Here is a 21,809-nt window from a genome sequence, read left to right on the forward strand (position 1 = left end):
TCGAAAGATAAAGACACAAAACTTTTATCGGCCCCTGAATCAAAAAGAACAGACGCAGGTTGATTATTAACTAAGAACGTACCGTTCACCACTTCGTTGTCTGCCTGCGCCTCAACAGCATTCATATTGAAAGCTCGTCCACGAGCCTGAGCCTGAACTGGATTTGCATTAACCAGCCTTGGACACTGGTTTCGATAATGAGTCAGGTCTCCGCAATTAAAGCATGAGCCGGGAGGGTAGTGAGGTCGTGCAGCTTGCTGTTGAACAGGTGGTTGAGCTACCTGATTTCGAGCAAAACGACAAACTTCTGCAAGATGACCCGACTTCCCACAGTTGGTACAGAAACGACACGGGAGTTGTTGCTGATGATGACTATTGCACCTATTGCACAAAGGTGCATTCCCTTCATACCGTTTCTTCGCGGGAGGCTGCGCTGGCTGATTGGGTGCTGCCTGGTTCTGTTGGGCAGTGATTGCAAAATTTTGGGAAGCCTTTCGCTTCCTAGAGCCCCTTGATGAGCCAGAATCCTTCCCTTTCTTACCTTTCTTGCTATCCCCTTTGTCAGAATCCTGCTTCTTACCCTTGTCACCCTTCCTATGCAATTTCCCCTTTCTGACCTGCGATTCTGTTAATGTCGCAGCTAACTCAATGGCCTGACGGACAGTGGTAGGTTTACTCCCGGTAACAATGTCTTGCACAGAATCAGGTAGACCATCGATGTATCTTTCGATAGCTTTGTCAAGTGGGGTGACCATTGTTGGGCATAGCAAACTCAACTCTTCATATCTATCAGTGTAGGCCCGGTGCTCACCACTAACCTGTTTCAGATTGTCAAACTCCCTTTCCAACTTTCGTAGCTCATGACGAGGACAGAACTCACTCATCATGAGAGTCCTTAGCTCAGCCCATGATTGTGCTAAAGCGACTTCAGCACCTCGATCTCTCATAACACCGTTCCACCATGTCAACGCCCTCTTCTGAAAGACACTTGAAGCAAACTCGACCTTGCGATTATCAGGACACTGAACATGACGAAAAGTATTCTCAATGCTCTCAAACCATTGAAGAAGCCCAGTTGCTCCTTCGGTACCACTGAACTTGAGTGGTTTAGCCGAATTGAAACTCTTAAAGTTACAAGGAGCGTTCTGATTGACGTTTGCTTGGTTAAACTGAGCAATAAGATTCGGGAACGCCGCAGCCATATGCTGTGCGATGATTTCCGCCAGTTCGGCATTGGGTAGCTGATTTTCGCGTCGAGGAGGCATGCTAAAAAGAGGAAAAACACGAGAGGAATGAGTGAGAAGATTAGATGAAAAGAACGAGATGAAACAAAATCAACAAAGCAAGGATGGTGGTCATTTGTCTGTATCACAAAGCAAACAAATGACGCACAGTGACTAATCAAAGTAAATGAGTCCATAAACAATGCTTAACGAAGACATGCTCGCCTATAAGTGAACACTCACCCCAAGAGTTCCCAGGTAAGAGTGACTGGTCCGATTATGTGGATTTGTACGAACACTCTAGCCTTAGACAGAAAACTCAGGGTACAGGCATTCACCCTTCCAGTTTGCACGTGTTCACATCATTTAGACCCAAACTTTGACGAGATTTTGAAAACTCGAAAGGCACAAGGCCAAAAGAATCATTAAAGCAAATGATAAATTTCCAAAATCAATTTGAAAAGTCAGAAGGGTTCAAAACAATAAAATAGATCATTTGAAAAAAATAGAGGATTGTTTTTCAGAAATCGTTTTAGAAATCTGGGTTCTTGTTTTGTTGATCACCTAAGGATAGGTGAAGTGCATGTTTTAAAATCTAAACACAAGACAACTTGTGTTGGGGTCCTAGAAAGGTTATAGTCTAGGTCAAAGCATTACTAATAACCTAATTCCCTATAACCATTGGCTCTGATACCAACTCTTCTGTCACACCCCGACCACGTAAAACATCAAATCGTGGCGGAAACGTCGGGGAGTGTTGTAACAGAATTATTGTTTCACAACCATGGCATTTAAAGTATTATCTTATTCATCACCCGAGGGTGGAATTCATTGTTCAAACAAGAACCAACAAGCCACATTGTCTTAAAACTACAGAAATAAAGAGCACATGACGAAATTAAACTACGTCTAGTTTTGTTTTATGTCACTAAGGCCCAAGTCCACCCTAGCGTGTCACGATCATCCTACGCATTTGCTCCTGAAACACATGTGAAAATAAAGTACGTTAGCATAAAAATGCCAGTGAGTAACATAGGTTTTGTGAAAATAGGATTCATGACTTAGGTTTTAGAAAAGGGTTGTTTAACAAAGTCAGTCATGATCCTTGTAACATGTTTTGTTTTATAAATCATTTGAAAAGCGATGATAAAGTAGATGATATGTGAAAAAGTAATGTAAGGTTAAATGAATAACTAAGTAAAATGAGTTTGTATATATATTTATCGAACAGTGTTGTAAAACAATGTCTTATGAAAAATGTGTTATTTGTAAGAAAAATGATTAAGTCCAAGTTGAATGACTTAAATAAACCACCCAATGAAAGTTGCCCATGTCTAAACCATTTGCCCAATGTTATTATGAAAACCATGTCAAAATGTATATATATCAATATCAACATTGTCTATGTCAAATATCAATCATGTAATGTGTAATCAAAATGTCAATGTATGGTTAGTGAAATATGTATCAACTAAACCATAGGAAAAATGCACAAAACAGTGTATTGAAGTAAAACATGGTTTAAATCAACGCTATGTTTTGTGGAAAATGCATGCTATAATGAATACAAACATTTATGCGGTATTGTGAAAATGCATACATTCAAGCCTTGCAACTGTGGTGATAAACCTTTAAACAAATTAAAGGTCTATCTGTCTAAATGTTTTAATCGAATTCGGTCATTCCTTCCAATCCAAACATACCCAGGATTTCAGGAATGGGAGTTGTCAATTCCTATGGTACCATTACCTACTAACGAGCGGCGTGATCAATGTTAATGAATGTATATTGTCCCACTTAAACAAACCAAATGTCATACCCAAAATGTAAGCATGAAAATGTCATGTAAAACAAATGCACTAAGTATGATGAACATACATAGCGTGAAAATGTCATGTAAAATAAATGCACTAAGTATGATGAACATACATAGCGTGAAAATGTCATGTAAAAACAAATGTACTAAGTATAATGAACATACATAGCGTGAAAATGTCATGTAAAACAAATGTATTAATGAACATAGCAAGTATATGATATGAAAGCATGAAAAGAATGAAAGTAACAAGTAGGCACATGTGTTTCACCCCAAAATGTTTGGAAAACAGTAAAAGAGGGGACTATGTACTCACTTGAGATTGCTTAGAAGTCGTAGAACAACCACCAAGCAATGCTAGAAGATCACGGAATCAAACAGCACCTATAAAGGCACCTACATTAATAAACGGACCTATCGGAGGATCGGGTAGTACGAGGGTTCGCAAACCAAATAAGTGTGGGAACTTATGTAATATGGTTTGACAAAGCCTACATACTAAAACGAAACTTATCCTAAGTGCTTTTGACCCGTTACGACCCGCTTAGGTAGCTTATGCTACTTTAACGCGTCGTTTGCGTAAAACGCGCTTGAAACGCCTAACTAGCCCTATGACAAGCAAGATATGCCTTAACACACTTAATATTGTTGCTAAATCAGTTTAGGTGTCAAAATTTATGTTACATAAGTTTAAAATGAATTTTAGTGTAAAAAGGGCATTTTGGTAATTTACCTAAAGCATAAGAACCACTTGTCATACAACTACTCAAATGGCGTGACCATAAGGTATAACCTTGAAAGGTTATTCCCTATACACTATGGTCACCTAATGTGTTTGGTCGGATCCTAATGATCGACCAAATGGGTCGGGTTCGTAAGTATAAGCGATTGATTAGATCGCTTACCCTTACGACCCTAAACAAGCACAAAACTAAAAGCGACGAGCTAAACATGCTAGAACATGTTTAGAAAACAGGTTTTGGTATTAAAACAAACGGTTTTAATACCCTAAAGTAGTTTGGTTACAAAATGCGCAAGAAAACGCATTTTGACCGAAACTATGGCTCGTCACTAAGCCTAGATAACGTGGTAATCAGTAGGTATAGTCGCTAGGGACTATAACCAACGTGATTACTCTCACGTTATGAAGTTCAAACGAACTTCGCATTGACCATAAACTGGTCAATGCAGAAAGTCAAACAAAGTTTGACTTTCGGACTCGAAAAACAATAAAAGAACAAAAGAATACTTACAACGGGTCCCCGCAAGATTGAATTCCGAGTACTCTCAGGTATGAAGTGTCAAAGCACCCCAACTTAGAGAGCAACCTCTGAATTCAAGTGTGAGGGAAATGGGCAAGACATGGAGGGGTATATATAGGATTTGGTGAACCGTTAAGATCGTTCCTCGCAAAGCGTGCTTCGATCTTGGCCATCCATGTGTACCCATAGTTTTTAAAAACCATTTGAGCCCATTATTTCAGTCCCCTGATTCGAAAATACCATTTGCAATGGGTTTTTGAGTGCATAACAGCTGTTAGCAGCTGTTAAAACTGTTTTTGCAGTTCTGGGGACCTGACGCGGCCCGCCTAAGGATTGCATGAATGTTCACGCGGGCCGCCTGGGCAAAGTTTGACAGATTTGTCAGTTTTGGTCCCTGCAGCTTAGAAACATGCGTTTCGGCCCATTTTTGACACGTTTAAGCCCCGTTAACCTCATTTCAAGGCTCTAAAATGAAGTTAAAGCATAGGGGACTCAAAACATGCTCAAAAATATCTCGGATGTCGGTTCGTTTGGTCGTACGATCGCGATGTTCGCTTAATTACGACGGAATGCGCATAAGCGCGAAAAATGATCCAAATTGCGCGACGAATGGATTTTTCTCATGCCAAACATTAAAACATAATATTTTAATGCTTACATAAATTTTTGGATGTCCGGAAGTAATCAGAACGTAAGATATGCGCGAAAGTGCAAACTTATGCACTTTTTGACACTTTTAGTCCCTGAATGAGCATAAAGTTTATTTTAGCACACCGAACCCCTCAAAGCCTATTTCTAAGCTATGTAAAGGATATTTAAGGTGTGTTTAACTTATGATCATGTTCCGGAATGTTCGTTACAGTTCAAATCGGCATACTTTCGCAGTTTGTCAATTTTAGTCCCTGTAAGCGAATTAACTGAATTTTGCCATACCAAAGCCTTCGAAACTTATTTCTAAGTTATGTAAAGGTTATTTAAGGTATGTTAAGCATAAAATGATGTTCCGGAGTATTTGTTGCATATAACTGATTACGTTTTCGTACCAGTTTGCGTAAAATTCTCCAAAAAGCGATATAGAGTTTGAAATCGAATAAAGCCAAAACATGAAAAACATCAAACATGAATAAACAAACATTGGGATCAAATAACTTTATTTTATTGATAACCGAACTGTTTACAATGATTACAAGCACAAATGTCACAGTTTAACAAAGCCTACATCCTAAATCGGAACCTAACCTAAGTGCTTTTGACCCATCGTGACCCATTAAGGTAGCTTACGCTACTTTAACGCGTCGTACACGCAAAAGCGCGTTCGAGACGTCTAACTAGTCCTATGACAAGTATTATATGCCCATACATGTTTAATTATGTTACATAATCAGTTCCGTGTCAAAAGTTTAGGTTAAATATGCTTAATTACCAATTATGTATGAAAAGGATATTTTGGTAATTTACCAAAGGCACATAAACTACTTATCATGCGACTAATCAAACCTAAGTGACCATAAGGTATAACCCCGGAAGGTTATTCCCTACGCTACTATGGACACTAAACGTGTTTGGTCGGATCCTAATGATCGACCAAACGGGTCGTGCTCGAAAGTCTAAGCGGGTGTTTAGTCTGCTTGACTTACGACTCTGCATAAGCACTAAACTAAAAAAGCGACGAGCTAAACATGTCGAAACATGCTTAGTTAAGTTAGAAAACGGGTTTTGATATCAAAACAAACGATTTTGACATCCTAGAGTAGTTTGGTTACAAAATACGCGAGAAAACGCATTTTGGCCGAAACTACGACTCGCCACTGAGCCTAGATAACGTGGTAATCAGTAGGTATAGTCACTTGGGACTATAACCATCGTGATTACGCTCACGTTATGAAGTTCAAACGAACTTCGCGTTGACCATAAACTGGTCAAAGCAGAAACTCAAACACAGTTTGACTTTAACGCTAAAACGAAAGAAAAACGCGAAAGAATACTTACAGAAGGTCCCCGCAAGATTCGAACCCGATTCACTCTCAGGTAGGAAGCTTATAAACTTCCACTTAGAGAGTGTTGAATCAGATTCAAATGTGAGGGAAAAATGAGCAAACATGGGGGGGGGGTATTTATAGGAAACGTAGGACCGCTGGGATCGTTTCTTGTTCCCCAAGCGATAAATCTGAGCTGTATAACACACACCCACTGAATTACAAACCCATGGGAGCCCCTAGGATTGCTAGAAACCAGTTGTAAGTGGTTTAGAAGTGATTAACAGCTGTAAACAGCTGTTTGCAACAAAATTGCATAACTAGGAGTCTGATGCGGCCCGCTTGAGAGTTACATGAAGTGTAGGCGGGCCGCCTGGCCATGTCAGATCAGCAGCAAGTTTGAAAAAATGACAGTTTTAGCCCCTGCATGCTTTTAAGTACATTTTCGACACGTTTAAGCCTCGTTAACCCCATTTCAAGGCTCCAAAATGAAGTTAAAGTATAGGGAACTCAAAACATGCTCGAAAATATCTCGGATGTCGGTTCGTTTGGTCGTACGGTTGCGTTACTCGCTTAATTACGACGGAAGTCGTAACGAACGCAAAAACGATCCAAATTAAGCGACGAATGGAATTTTATCATGCCAAACACTAAAATAAAATATTTTATTGCTAACATAAATTTTTGGATGTCCGGATGTATTCAGAACGTAAGATATGCGTGAAAATGCAAACTTATGCACTTTTTGACGCTTTTAGTCCCTATTGATCAATAAAGTTTGTTTTAGCATACCGAACCCCTCAAAGCCTATTTCTAAGCTATGTAAAGGTTATTTAGGGTATGTTTAACTTATGATCATGTACCGGAATGTTCATTACCATACAAATCAGTATAGTTTCGCAGTTTGACACAAATAGTCCCTGTGATCGAACAAGGTTGATTTTAACACACCGAACCATCCAAAACTTATTTCTAATTTATGTGGAGGTTATTTAAGGTATGTTAAGCCTATTTCACTATTCCGGAGTGTTTGTTGCGTTAAACTGGTTATATTTACGCATTCGTGCGCATATAACCTTCCAGAAAGTGATTTAGAGCTTGAAATAGGAATCGAATCGAATTGCAAAAATCACCAAACACAAATACTCACATAATAACACAGAAACACATATAATAACACCAAAGCACATTGTTTTATTAATAATCAACATTGTTTTACATCGCACCATGACTACAGAACACAGTTGTCACATTTGGCAACAATATTAAACATGTTAAGGCATATCTTGCTTGTCATAGGACTAGTTAGGCATTCCGAACGCGTTTTACGCGAACGACACGTCATAGTAGCATAAGCTACCTAAATGGGTCGTAATGGGTCTTAAGCACTTAGGTTAAGTTTCATTTTAGTATGTAGGCTTTGTTAAGCCATATCATATGAGTTCCAATACTCATTTGGTTTACGAAACCTCATACTATCCGATCTCCCGTTTTAGGTCCGTTTATTTATGTAGTTATCTATATAGGGTGCCGTTTGATTCCGTGATCTCTCTAGCTTTGCTTGGTTGTTGTTCAAGACTTCTAAGCACCCTCAAGTGAGTACATAGTCCCCTCTTTTACTGTTTCTCAAACGTTTTGGGGTGAAACACATGTGCCTACTTGTTACTTTCATGCTTTTCATGTTTTCATATCATATACTTGCTGTGTTCACTAGTACACTATTAGTAGATGATTTCATTATGTTTTTGCTATGTATGTCCTTTGTTGCATACTTAGTACATTTGATTAACTTTACCTTTTCATGCTATGTATGTTCATCATACTAGTATATTGTTTTACATCACATCACATCACATCATATGCTATGTATGTTCATTTTGTTCATACTTAGTACATTCACATCACATCACATGCTTACATTTTGGTATGACATTTGGGTTGTTTAAATGGGACAATGTACATTCACTAACATTGATCACGCCGCTCGGTAGTAGGTAGTGGTACCGTAGGACTTGACAACTCCCATTCTTGAAATCCTAGGTTTGTTTGGGTGGAATGAATGACCAAATCCGAATACATTTCTAGGTGGACCTTAGACTTTGTGCTAGGGTTTATTCTACAGTCACAAAGCTTGAATGTATGAATTTTCACAACACCGCATAAATGTTTGTATCAGTATAGCATGCATTTCCACAAAACATAACTTTGATTTAAACCAAGTTTTACTTCAATACTTTATTTTGTGCATTTTGACCTTTGGTTTAGTTGATGCATTTCACTAGCCATACATATCATCTTGGTTACACATTACATGATTTAATTTGACACATAAACATTTTTGACATTGTTTATACATTACATGATTTACATTTTGACATAAACATTTGACATATTATTCAATACATTTGGCAAATTGGTTTAAACATCGACATTTTACATTGGTGGTTTGTTTGGGTAAAGTTATTTAAGTAACGAGGCGTGTGTAATATGATACAAGCATGGTGGATACGCCGCTAGTACTTCCTATATATAAGTGTTTGTATGATATTACATATCGCAGCGTTGTATAAATCATTTCAGTTTAGACATATAACATATTTTTCACAAGACATTGTTTTACAAACAACTTATTTTATACAAACTCATTTTTACTTGGTTATTCATTTAAACTTGCATTACTCTTTTACATATCATCTACCTTATCATCGCTTTTCAAATGATTTATAAAACAAAAACATTTTACAAGGATCATGACTGACTTTTGTTAAACAACTTTTTTTCTAAACTTATAAGTCATGAATCCTAAATCAACAAAACCTATGTACTCGCCGGCATTTTTATGCTGATGTATTTTCACATGTGTTTCAGGTACAATAGTTGATCATATTTGATGATGATATTGATGCATGCTCACATAGGATTGGACGAGGCCTTAGTGACAATAAAAGATGCAAGACTAGTTAAATTTTGTTTTACTTCTTTGTTTGTTAAGACATTGTAACTCTTTTAATCAATAAAACAACATTTCAATTTTCCATGTGTTATGAAACAATGATTATGTTACAACACTCCCCAACGATTCCGCCACGTTTTGTTGTTTTACGTGGTCGGGGTGTGACATTAGGGTTAAGAGATCTTAGTTAGGATTCGACGAGCCGGTTCCAATGCCGCTTGAATAAGTGCAATCGGAGTTCGTTTAAGTCGGTTCCCCGCTGTTCCCCACTTTTTTAGTGTTCCCCAATGAACCTTCCCCGGTATACAATTGTTTTGAAACTAGGCTCAAAGTTATGTATGAGAATAATGTATAGGAGAGAGATATGATTATATCTTTTTTCAAGCATGAAATGCAGTGTAACATATATAGGAGAATGACGTTTAATAAAGAATATTCGTAAACCTCTCATTCCATATCATCTTAATACACTCATATATTCAAAATTATTATAAAAATGTGCTAACAAACCTAGTGGGAAAAAAAAACTAGTGAAAGGATAATGTGGATAATATTCCTCATCGTTTTAATATGTATACTTTTGGGACGGGTGATGATATTCTTTAAAAGCTACTCAAAACATTTGTAGACAATGATTTGATAAATAAACATGCCAAATTGCCACTCGATCTGTCACACCTCCACCGAGGGCGAAACACGGGAATGTAATGAATCTATTATTATGAACACATTGTTTACAAGAAAACGACTACAAGTGTCATTACAATGTCTTGAACAAGTCAGATACACCGTCCAATATCTCAAAATTTTATGCTAGCAATTGAGCAAGAAATAACATGTAATCTTGTAAGTCTAGTCTAGCAAGGAAGTCTTTGAAGGTCATGCTCTTCATAGTCTATGCCTAGTCATAATGTCTTTAATGTGCAGACCTAAAAAACATGCTTGAAACGTGTCAACTAAAAGTAGTTAGCAAGCTCGTAGGTGTAAGACACAAAATAAGTATATGTTGTAGTCAAAGTCAATGTCAAAAGTGATGTCTAATGTCAAAGTCAAAGCGAAGACAACATGTCTATGCGTTTACACAAGTAGGGTCAAGTAGGGTGATGCAATCTACATGAGTTCACGACCAAACCTAATGATGACATGTGCCTTGGCTACTGTCCGATCAATGACATTCATGAATGTATGTTGGATTATATTCACTTAAGTATGACTAGTGACGTTCGGTGGTTGTAGCTAGCAAGTCCAGCATGAACGAGTAGGGGTGTAAACCCAAATAGTACTATTTATTATCTATTCATCGACCTAATTGCATGAGTTAACTGATTGTGTAGAACAATAGGACTTAAGACAGGAGCAAAGACACTTATGCAATCAACATGACAGTTACAATGTGTTTAAAATCAAACATAAAGGGCCAAATCTCAAAGTCTCAAAGTTAAGAGTCACAACATAGTAAAAAAAATAAGTTGAGCATGTTTCCCCAGGATAATAGTCAAGAAACAGTGCTAGGAGAACTCACCTGACAGTGGTAAGTAAATGTGATCCATGAACATAAACAACGACAAAAGGTAGTCCTACTCGAGTGTTGCAATAATGTATACAAAAATAAGGTCAAGGACTAGTCCTAATATCATGGCGGGTCTAGACTCACGGTTCTTTCAACATAAATCCAAGTGTTTTATCAAAAGTCTAATTAAGTCTCATAGGCTTGTCTCTCTAGGCTTGATCATAAAATGATAATCAAGTTTTAAAACATTTGAGGACATGTAAGTGATATTTTTCTTAAGGGTTTGACTATAATTGCGTTTTAAGAAAACTCAGATGTAACTTCTCTTATGTAATGAAACCTTAATAAAATAATGTCGTTTGATTCATTATTGATGTGACAGGTGTTCTTGGATATGTGCATTTCCTTTTAAAAATAACTTATCCTTGTTAGCGTAAATTATTAATAAATAATTTATGGTGTCCTTATTGATCATTTATCTAATAATCAGATCTATGTACCTTAATATCCCTATAAAATTAACTGGGCTTTATTTGATGGACATAAAGGCCCGTACTAGTTAATTAGGGTTGCCCCTTGGGTGAAGCATATAAATACATGTTATTGGGAGCCCTAAAAACACACCAAAAAGTTTACGGCTCCCCTTAATACAATCTGTTATCATCCCTCTCCATCCTAACTGCTCACCCTAAACGGTAACCGATCAAGATGGCTTCTTCTTCATCTCTAACCACTACTGGATTGTCAGGTATGTCATGATCCCTAAAGTGTTTTCCATTAGATATTAAAAGAACTGACTAACATGTGGTATCAGAACGATGTTACTCAGTTCTTAAAATTCCCTTATGATCTGGAATTGAAATCGGAAAAAATTAAGTTTTATTAAACCTCATATCATCAAGTTTAGCATGAATTTTCTTATGACAAATTAAGGGTTTCTTGAACTATATGTTAATAGTTTTTTGATTCTTATTAAAATAATTTATTTTTTATGTGACGGCTGTATCAAACCATTCAAAAAAACCCTACAAAGTTGCGTTCGAATAAAGCCTTTAATTGACGGCTGTATCAATTATTGGCTGCCATGAATAAAGCCTTTAATTCATGTTGGCCATCATTTGTTTATTTCATAATCGTTTGATGATAATGTTATAAGTATAGGTTTTTTGTTATGAGTATTAGTTATCACTTGTATCAATTAGTTATCACAGTATTAGTTATCAATTATTTTAATATGCATATTTTAATATGCATGTTATCTGTTATTAAAATCGCATCTATAACTTTCGTATGTTGTATTTTTTTATATCGTGCGTCGAAAATACAATCGCTACGCAATGTACCTTAAGTCATTTTGTGCGTTAACTTTTGTTTTATAAAACCTTACTCTATTATGTTTTATAAATCTAACTTTTAAATAATCAATCAACTAATTTTTTTTATTGATTTAAAAAAATTGCTTAACTAAAATAACATTTTTTCAAGTTCTCACTTCTGCCCAAAGGTGATGTGTTTACTTGTGGTGTTATTTAGTGAATCTAAGCATAGTCACTTAGGTGTATATCCTTATTATATGAACAAGCATAGTGTAACACTTGCCTTATTACATTTGTTCATATGATATACACATGATTTCTGCCTAAGATGCATGAGTGTTTCATTTTCTGCCCAAAGGTGATGTGTTACACTCTTGTCTCGCAAACTTTGACTTGTGCCTAAAATTATGGTGTTTCAACTTCTGCCCAAGGGTGATGTGTTACACCTAATCTGCACAGTCTGACTGTTCATAATACTTGTATGATTGGTCATAGCCAAAGCGAAAACCGTCATTCAAGTAGAACCTTATTTAAAATTGGTGTGTATAAATAACATTATCACAGCTTCCTTAGTATAATGGTCTTGATTTCCGCCTGCCTTAGTTTTAGGTTACCCATAAGTCACTCTAATTTCTTCTTTCGCAGTGTATCTTATTCTTCTCATTTTAATCCAATATCAGCTCCTGCTATGGCTATTGATACTTTGACTGGTGCGAACCATGCTTCGTGGAAGGATTCTCTTAACCTTACTCTCGCACTCATGTAGTTTGACTGTGCGCTAACTGAAAACGCTCCTCATGCTCTTACTGATAAGAGTACTAAAGCTGAAAAACTACTCCATCAAAAGTGGGAGAGAGCTAATCGCTTGTCTCTTATGTTCATGAAAAACTCGATAAGTCCTGCTATCAGGGGAGCCATTCCTGACGCTGCTACAGCTAAGGAATATTTGACTAATGTGGAGGCTCAATTCCAAGGGACGTCTAAGGCGCAAGCCAGCACCCTCATTCTGAAATTGCTGACTACAAAATATGATGGGATCAGCGGTATTCGTGAGCACATCCTGAAAATGAATGACATGGCCCAAAAGCTCAAGGGATTAAGCATGGAAATTAGTGATGGCTTTCTGGTGCATTTTATCATGACGTCTCTGCCCGCATCTTATGAAGCATTCAAAGTTAACTATAACCTTCAGAAGGAGCAATGGAAGATGAACGAGTTGATTGCCATGTGCGTGCAAGAAAAAGAACGCCTGAAACTGGAGAAAGCCGATGTTGCTTACATGATGACTGCTGACTCGAAGAAAAGGAAGGGGAACTACAATAAGAAGCCTAATGTAAAGGTCCAAAAGCGGGATACAGGTGCAAGTGCTTCTGGCTCTAATGACTCCAAAGGGAAGATTCACTGCAAGTTCTGCCATAAGGTGGGACATAAGTAGAAGGACTGCCCGGACTTTAAGGAGTGGCTAGCCAAGAAAGGTGATAATCTTTTTGTGATACTTGAGTCCTTTAGTTTAAATGTTCCATCTAATTCTTGGTGGTTTGATTCTGGTTCTATGGTTCATGTAACCAATTCCTTATAGGGATTCCATACAATCCGGAAGCTGGAAAGAAACCAAAGAACACTTAAGCTGGGGAATGGAAAGCCGCTAGTAGTCGAGGCCGTGGGAACATTAGATTTAGTTATGAAAACTCGTTTAAATATTAGACTTTATGATACATTATATATTCCTGAGATTACTCGAAATCTTGTATCAGGACCAAAGTTAGACGTAGACGGTTTTCTTGTTTCTCATGGTCATGGCAAACTTACTATCAGTTTTAATTCTCAAATATTTGGTTATGGCTTCTTGGATGGTGGTCTCTATCGATTAGAATTAGATGATGATTTTTCCAAGTCTTTGTTATCATATAATATTAATGAGAATTTAACAAAGAGAAAACGCAAACGAGACTTAGAAACTTCATCCATGTTGTGGCATCAACGTTTTGGCCACATTTCATGAGAACACTTAACTCGACTAGTGAAGGATGAGGTTTTACCACCTCTCGATTTCAATGATTTTGGAACATGTGTCAAATGCCTTAAAGGTAAAATGACATCAGCGAATACGAAAGGTGCAACTAGGAGCTCTAATTTATTAGAACTCATTCATACTGATATTAGCGGCCCTTATAACATCGCTGGCATAACTGGACACACTTCATTTATCACGTTTATTGATGATTATTCACGTTATATGCACCTGTATCTCATTAAAGAAAAATCTGAATCTCTCAAAACTTTTAGAGACTATAAAGCTGAAGTTGAAAAAAATTAGATCGTGAAATAAAAGTTGTTAGATCAGATAGAGGAGGTGAATATTATGGTCGACATACTGACATGGGTCAGGCTCCTGGTCCATTTTATGAGTTTTGTAAGGGCCAAGGGATCGTGAACCAATATACTATGCTCGGTACTCCTCAGCAGAACGGTGTTGCTGAAAGAAGAAATAGAACCCTAATGGACATGGTATGCAATATGTTAGCCAACTCAGGTTTGCCCATATTCCTCTGGACCGAGCTGTTCATATACTCAATAGAGTTCCTTCGAAGTCTGTCCCTAAAACTCCTTATCAACTTTGGACAGGAAGGAAACCGAGTCTTAGATATATGAAAGTATGGGGTTGTCTTGTCGAAGCTAAACTTTATAATCCTTTCTTAAAGAAACTGGATATGAAAACAACAAGTTGTTTCTTTATTGGATATCCAGATCACTCAAAGGGTTATAGATTCTATTGTCCCTCCCATGTTACTCGTATTGTTGAAACCAAGCGTGTCGCGTTTCTTGAGGACTTTAAGGTGTGACATCTGTGCTTGTAATCATTGTAAACAGTTCAGTTATCAATGAAATAAAGTGATTTAATCCCAATGTTTGTTTGTTTGTGTTTGACATTTTTCATGTTTTGGTTTTTATTCAATTTCAAACTCTATATTGCTTTCTAGAGAGTTATACGCAAACTGGTGCGTAAACGTAATAAGTTTAATGCGACAAACACTCCGGAAGATCAACATATGCTTAACATACCTTAAATAACCTTTACATAACTTAGAATTTAGTTTTGAAGGCTTTGGTATGGCAAAATCAAGTTTATTCGCTTACAGGGACTAAATTCGAAAAACTGTGAAAGTATGCCGATTTGAACTTTAACGAACATTCCGGAACATGACCATAAGTTAAACCCACCCTAAATATCCTTTACATAGCTTAGAAATAGGCTTTGAGGGGTTCGGTGTGCTAAAATAAACTTTATACTCATTCAGGGACTAAAAGCGTCAAAAAGTGCATAAGTTTGCATTTTCGCGCATAACTTACGTTCTGAATACATCCGGACATCCAAAAATTTATGTAAACATTAAAATATTTTATTTTAGTGTTTGACATAAGAAAAATCCATTCGTCGCGCAATTTGGATCGTTTTTCGCGCTTGTGCGCATTTCGTCGTAATTAAGCGAATATCGCGAACGTACGACCAAACTGTGACAACTCGTACTTTACCGACTCTTAGATTATGTGTAACGGTTTAGAACTTTGTGATTTCATTGATTGATTAACTATTATGTGCTATATGATTTAATGAGAATACATATGTTATGTGAACCAAATGTTAACCCAACCGCATACAAGCCCATTCGGGCCACACACCCAACTCGAGACCACAAGGCGGCCCAAGTGAGGTTCCGGCCCACTCCTCTTATACGTATGCATACACAATTAGGGTTGCTAGTTTTCAAAATTCTCCTGGCAACCAAGAACACACACACACAAAAACTCTCTCTCAACTCGGAACCAAGGGCTGCAGAAGAAAAACACGCATCGAAGCTTGTTGAATCCGGATCCCTTCTCTCCATCTCGGTTAGTTTGAGTTCATGATTTTCGTGTTTATGTGATTTTGATAGTAATCGGACTTCATGATGGATTAGGACGTTACTAGTGGTTCGGTTCATAACTTGATGCATTATGATTTTCTGTTTTGTTGTGATGTCGTGTATGATATGATTAATCGGTCCAAGTATATGTTAAACCGATTAGAGTTGCATGATAATAAACTAGGGCCGATTAGATTATGTTGGCCGATTAGATTATGTTGTTATGCTTGGTCCTCGGATTGATTGTTTGATGATAGATATAATCAGATTTTTGTATGAATGATAACCGGTTAGGTTGCATGCTAGTCCGATGATGATGATATGATTATGACTCGGTTTAGGTTTGTGTGATAATCCGATTATTTGTTTTGATGCTGTTATGAACATGCTAAATGATGATGATTTGAAGTGTTATGAATATGATTGAATGCTGAATAAACGTTGATTGATCTGTTTCCGAAACTGCCTAAGATGTTTGCTAGAATCACGGAATAATTGTTGCACGAATTATGGAAACTAGTTACACATCCGGTTGCGACATAGATTGCGAGTCGAAACCTCACAATCACGACTCGAGACCACAAACAGCATGACCCGGAACCATGGTTGCGAGTCCTGTTACGACTCGTAACCGGACCATGACGAGCCGAGACCAGCTGTTGCGACTCGTAACCTCTGTTGCGACTCGAGATCGCCGGTTGCGACTCGAGACCAGATATGCACGTACATTGTTTTGGGCCTTCACTTTCACGAGCCCAATCAATTGGGCCTAGTAATTGGACTCATGTATTGGACTGTTATGTTTTGTTTGGACTGCTTACCTGTTTGGGCCGGGTTTACAATGGATCGTACATTATGTTGGGCTTGTTGTTATTCGTACATTGTTGACTGTTATGTGTTTACCATGAAACTCACATGTTCGTACTATGTTAATCTATGTGAAACCAATGTGTATTACCTTAGTCAAAACCTGACTTGTATAATAACCATGATAGGACGTGGTTGACTAATTACTAGCTTACCTGTACTCTTTGTGTATCTGCCGAGCAAACCAAGGTGAGTTCACACAGCCAAGGCATGGGATTCCCGGGTTGGGGATTGGGTTGGATTATTAAGGTTGAATAGATTCATTCGGATACCATTACTAGACTACCATACCATCGTCCTCGGTTGTGCAGGACACGTACGTAAAACCTATGTACACATATGCTACTCGCTATCCTCGGTTGTGAAGGATACTCACGTAAAACCTGTGTGAACGGATATTCACTACTGCCTCGGTTGTGTCAGGCACTTACGTAAAACCTACGTAAACCCCCCACGTACCCTATCCTCGGTTGAGAAGGATACTTACGTAAATCCTGCGTAAACTTGTACGTATTACTGTTCTCGGTTGTGAAGAACACTTATGGTTACGCATAGTCTAGTGGATTAATAACATGGGAAGCCCCCACCAATAGAAACCTATACTGGCCCAGTAGAGCCACTTGATACTCGTGAACTTACTATTACGCACCTACTTTCTGTGAACTCGCTCAACTAGTTTGTTGATTATTTGCTGCATGCCTTGCAGGACCTTAGGTACTTTATGGGAGCTTGCACAAGGAGGAGCAGGTCGTTGTGGGCAACGGATTGATAAACACTTATTACGTTTCAAACAATTATACTTATGTTGGGTTTTACATAAATGTTTCCGCTACACTTACTTATGTTGGTTTTGATAAACACCTTTCGTATTGATTTTTATTACTTAATTACACGTTCAATATGATTGGTGGCTTGATCCTGGTCATGTCACGCTCTCAAGCGGTGATACTCCGCGTGTGGATTTTGGGGGTGTGACAGATTGGTATCAGAGCCATTGGTTATAGAGAACTAGGTTCTAATATGGGAAAACGTTTTTATTAAAACCAGACTATAACCAGAACAGTGCTCTCAACGATCCACAACGACGCTTCGCTCCACGTGCAAGACTCGACATCCTAGGTAATAAGGTTTTTGTTTATTGCCTGTATGCTAGAACTACTTAGAACTTTGCCCGCATTACTCTTAGATACACATGATCCTATTACATGAGAATACCTATGTGCCTACGCTTTTCTGTCATCGCCCTACTCGCGAACCACTCTCACTTACGTTACTTTTACTATGAAGATCATGTCTGGACGAATCAACATGACTCAAGCCTAGCTAGAGGCTCTCGTTCAAGCTCAAGTTGCTGCGGCACTTGCAGCTGCTCAAGCAGGTAGTATACCCTGCAGTATAGATTCATACTAGGATCCTTAGATCCTGCATTAACTCTCGTATTTAATCTCGTCCTATTCGTACACAATAGGTCAACATGCGCAACAACCTGTCTGCACTTTTAAGAACTTCATGGACTGCCGTCCAAGTACCTTTAGTGGCACTGAAGGAGCAGTTGGACTCCTCCACTGGTTCGAGAAGCTAGAGTCAGTTTTTGAGATGTGCGAGTGCCCTGAGGTTCGCAAGGTCAAGTATGCAACTGGCACCTTGGAAGGAATCGCGCTAACTTGGTGGAACGCCCAAGTTATGATCTTAGGGTTGGCAGCTGCTAACGCCACACCCTGGAACGATTTTAAGGAACTTATCAAGAGGGAATATTGTACTCGTGAAGATATTCACAAGCTGGAAGACGAGCTGTATAACCTGAAAATGGTTGGGTCAGAGATTGAAGCGTATACTAAACGGTCTAATGAGCTAGCCGTGATGTGCCCAACTATGGTAGACCCTCCATACAAGCGCATCGAGATGTATCTCAAGGGGTTGGCGCCAGAGATCCAGAGCCATGTTACTTCGGCTAATCTTGATAACATCCAGGAGATTCAACGCCTCGCTCACCGCATCACAGACCAGGCAGTGGATCAGAACAAACTACCTAAACGTATCAGCGCTACTGCTACAGTTACTACTTCAGTTACTCCTGCTACTCCCAGTGACAGTAAGAGAAAATGGGATGGGGATTCCAGCAAGGGATCAGCTACAGTTCAGTCTCAGGCCTAGTAGCGAAAGACTGACAGTTATCAGAGTCCCAGTCAGCATTCTTCGGGTAATCACAGGCAGGGCGGATATCGAGGGAACCTCCCAAAGTGCAACAACTGTGGTAGACATCACGGTGGCCAGTGTAACAAGGGTCGCTGTCAAAGATGCCTCAAGATGGGTCATGAGGCTAAGGATTGTAAAAGCCCTCGTCCTGCGAACCAGAACCAGCAGCAGCCACAAGCACAGCAGAATCAGCAACAGGGCAACAAAGTATGCTTCCAGTGTGGGGCAGAAGGTCACTTCAAAAGGCACTGCCCTCAGTTAAACAGGAACCAGAGCAATAACAACAACAATAACAACAATCAGGGCAATGGCAACAACAACGGGGGAAACAACAACGGCAACGAGGCAAGGGGACGTGCATTCGTACTAGGTCGAGGCGACGCAGTAAACGATCCCAACGTAGTTATGGGTAAGTTTCTCCTCGACAATATTTACGTTACTGTTTTGTTTGATTCGGGTGCGGATACAAGCTATATGTCTGTGAAAATGTGTCAACTGCTAAATCGTGCACCAACACTTTTACCCACCAAACATGTAGTAGAGTTAGCTAACGGTAAAAGTCTAGAAGCCACGCACGTAGTTCAGGGTTGTAATCTTATCCTAGCTGGTCAAGCCTTCTCTATTGATCTCATTCCCATAGTATTGGGTAGCTTCGACATCGTGATTGGGATGGATTGGCTATCCCAACACCAGGCAGAAATCTTATGCAGTGAGAAGATAATTCGCATTCCACGCTCTGGTCAAGAACCTCTCGAAGTTCAAGGCGACAAGAGTGGTGCAGTGGTTGGCATCATCTCTTTCTTGAAGGCGCAGAAATGTTTACGTAAGGGTCACACTGCCATTCTGGCACTCGTTACAGACGCATCAGTAAAGGAAAAGAAATTGGAGGATATTCCAATCGTACGCGACTACCCTCAGGTGTTTCCTGAAGACTTACCTGGCTTACCGCCTCACCGTCAGGTCGAATTTCAAATCGAGCTCGCTCCAGGAGCAGCACCCATAGCTCGCGCACCATATCGTCTAGCTCCATCAGAATTGGAAGAACTGTCAAAGCAGCTACAAGAGCTCTTGGAAAAGGGTTTCATACGTCCAAGCTCTTCGCCTTGGGGAGCTCCAGTACTTTTCGTGAAGAAGAAAGACGGTACGTTCATGATGTGTATCGACTACCGTGAACTCAACAAGGTAACGGTGAAGAACCGTTATCCTCTTCCACACATAGACGACTTATTCGACCAGTTGCAAGGGTCGTGTTACTATTCGAAGATAGATTTGAGGTCAGGGTACCATCAGCTGAGAGTCCGGGATGAGGACGTCTCCAAGACAGCCTTCAGAACTCGTTATGGTCACTACGAGTTTCTTGTCATGCCGTTCGGGTTAACGAACGCGCCTGCTGTATTTATGGACCTTATGAACAGGGTGTGCAAACCCTATCTTGACAAGTTTGTCATAGTATTCATCGACGACATCCTGATTTACTCCAAGAGTCAGGAAGAACACGAGCAGCATCTTCGCCTGATATTGGAACTCCTTCGGAAGGAACAGCTGTACGCCAAGCTTTCTAAATGCGACTTCTGGCTTCGTGAAGTCCACTTCTTAGGCCATGTGGTGAACAGGGATGGGATCCATGTCGATCCATCCAAGGCAGATTCGATCAGAAACTGGCCTGCACCGCGTACACCGACAGAAATACGCCAATTCTTGGGTTTGGCAGGCTACTACAGACGGTTTATCAAAGACTTCTCCAAGATCGCGCAACCACTTACACTACTGACACAGAAGGGTGTCACCTACCGTTGGGGCAATACGCAGGAAACTGCTTTTCAGTATCTAAAGGATAGGCTTTGCAGCGCACCTATTCTCTCATTGCCAGAGGGCACGGATGACTTCGTGGTATATTGTGACGCATCAATACAGGGTCTGGGTTGTGTATTGATGCAGCGGGATAAAGTTATTGCCTACGCCTCTCGTCAACTAAAGGTTCATGAACGGAACTACACGATGCACGATTTATAGCTGGGAGCTGTTGTTTTCGCGCTTAAGATATGGCGACACTACCTGTACGGTACCAAGTGCACGATTTACACCGATCACAGGAGTCTCGAGCATATTCTTAAGCAGAAGGATTTGAACATGCGTCAACGACGATGGGTCGAGTTACTGAACGATTACGAATGCGCTATCAAGTACCATCCAGGCAAAGCCAATGTTGTGGCTGACGCCCTTAGTCGAAAGGACACCTTACCGAAGCGCGTGCGAGCGCTACAACTTACGATTCAGTCTAGCCTTCCTGCACAGATACGAGATGCTCAGGTAGAAGCATTGAAACCCGAAAACGTCAAGGCTGAAGCCCTACGCGGCTCACGACAACGAATGGAACTAAAGGAAGACGGCGCCTACTATGTAACGGGGCGTATCTGGGTCCCACTTTATGGCGGTCTACGCGAACTTGTGATGGACGAAGCTCACAAGTCTCGCTACTCGGTACATCCAGGGTCGGACAAAATGTACCACGACATCAGCACTACATACTGGTGGCCTAGCATGAAGGCCCACATCGCTACGTACGTTGGAAAATGCTTGACCTGTGCGAGAGTCAAGGTTGAATACCAGAAACCAGCGGGCCTACTCCAGCAGCCTAAGATACCTCAATGGAAATGGGAAGAAATTTCCATGGATTTCGTTACAGGCCTACCTAGATCCCAGCATGGGAATGATACCATATGGGTGATCGTGGATCGACTCACCAAGTCTGCACACTTCCTGGCTATAAAGGAAACGGATAAGT

Source organism: Helianthus annuus, chromosome 12, assembly GCF_002127325.2.
Source record: "Helianthus annuus cultivar XRQ/B chromosome 12, HanXRQr2.0-SUNRISE, whole genome shotgun sequence".
NCBI lineage: Eukaryota > Viridiplantae > Streptophyta > Magnoliopsida > Asterales > Asteraceae > Helianthus > Helianthus annuus.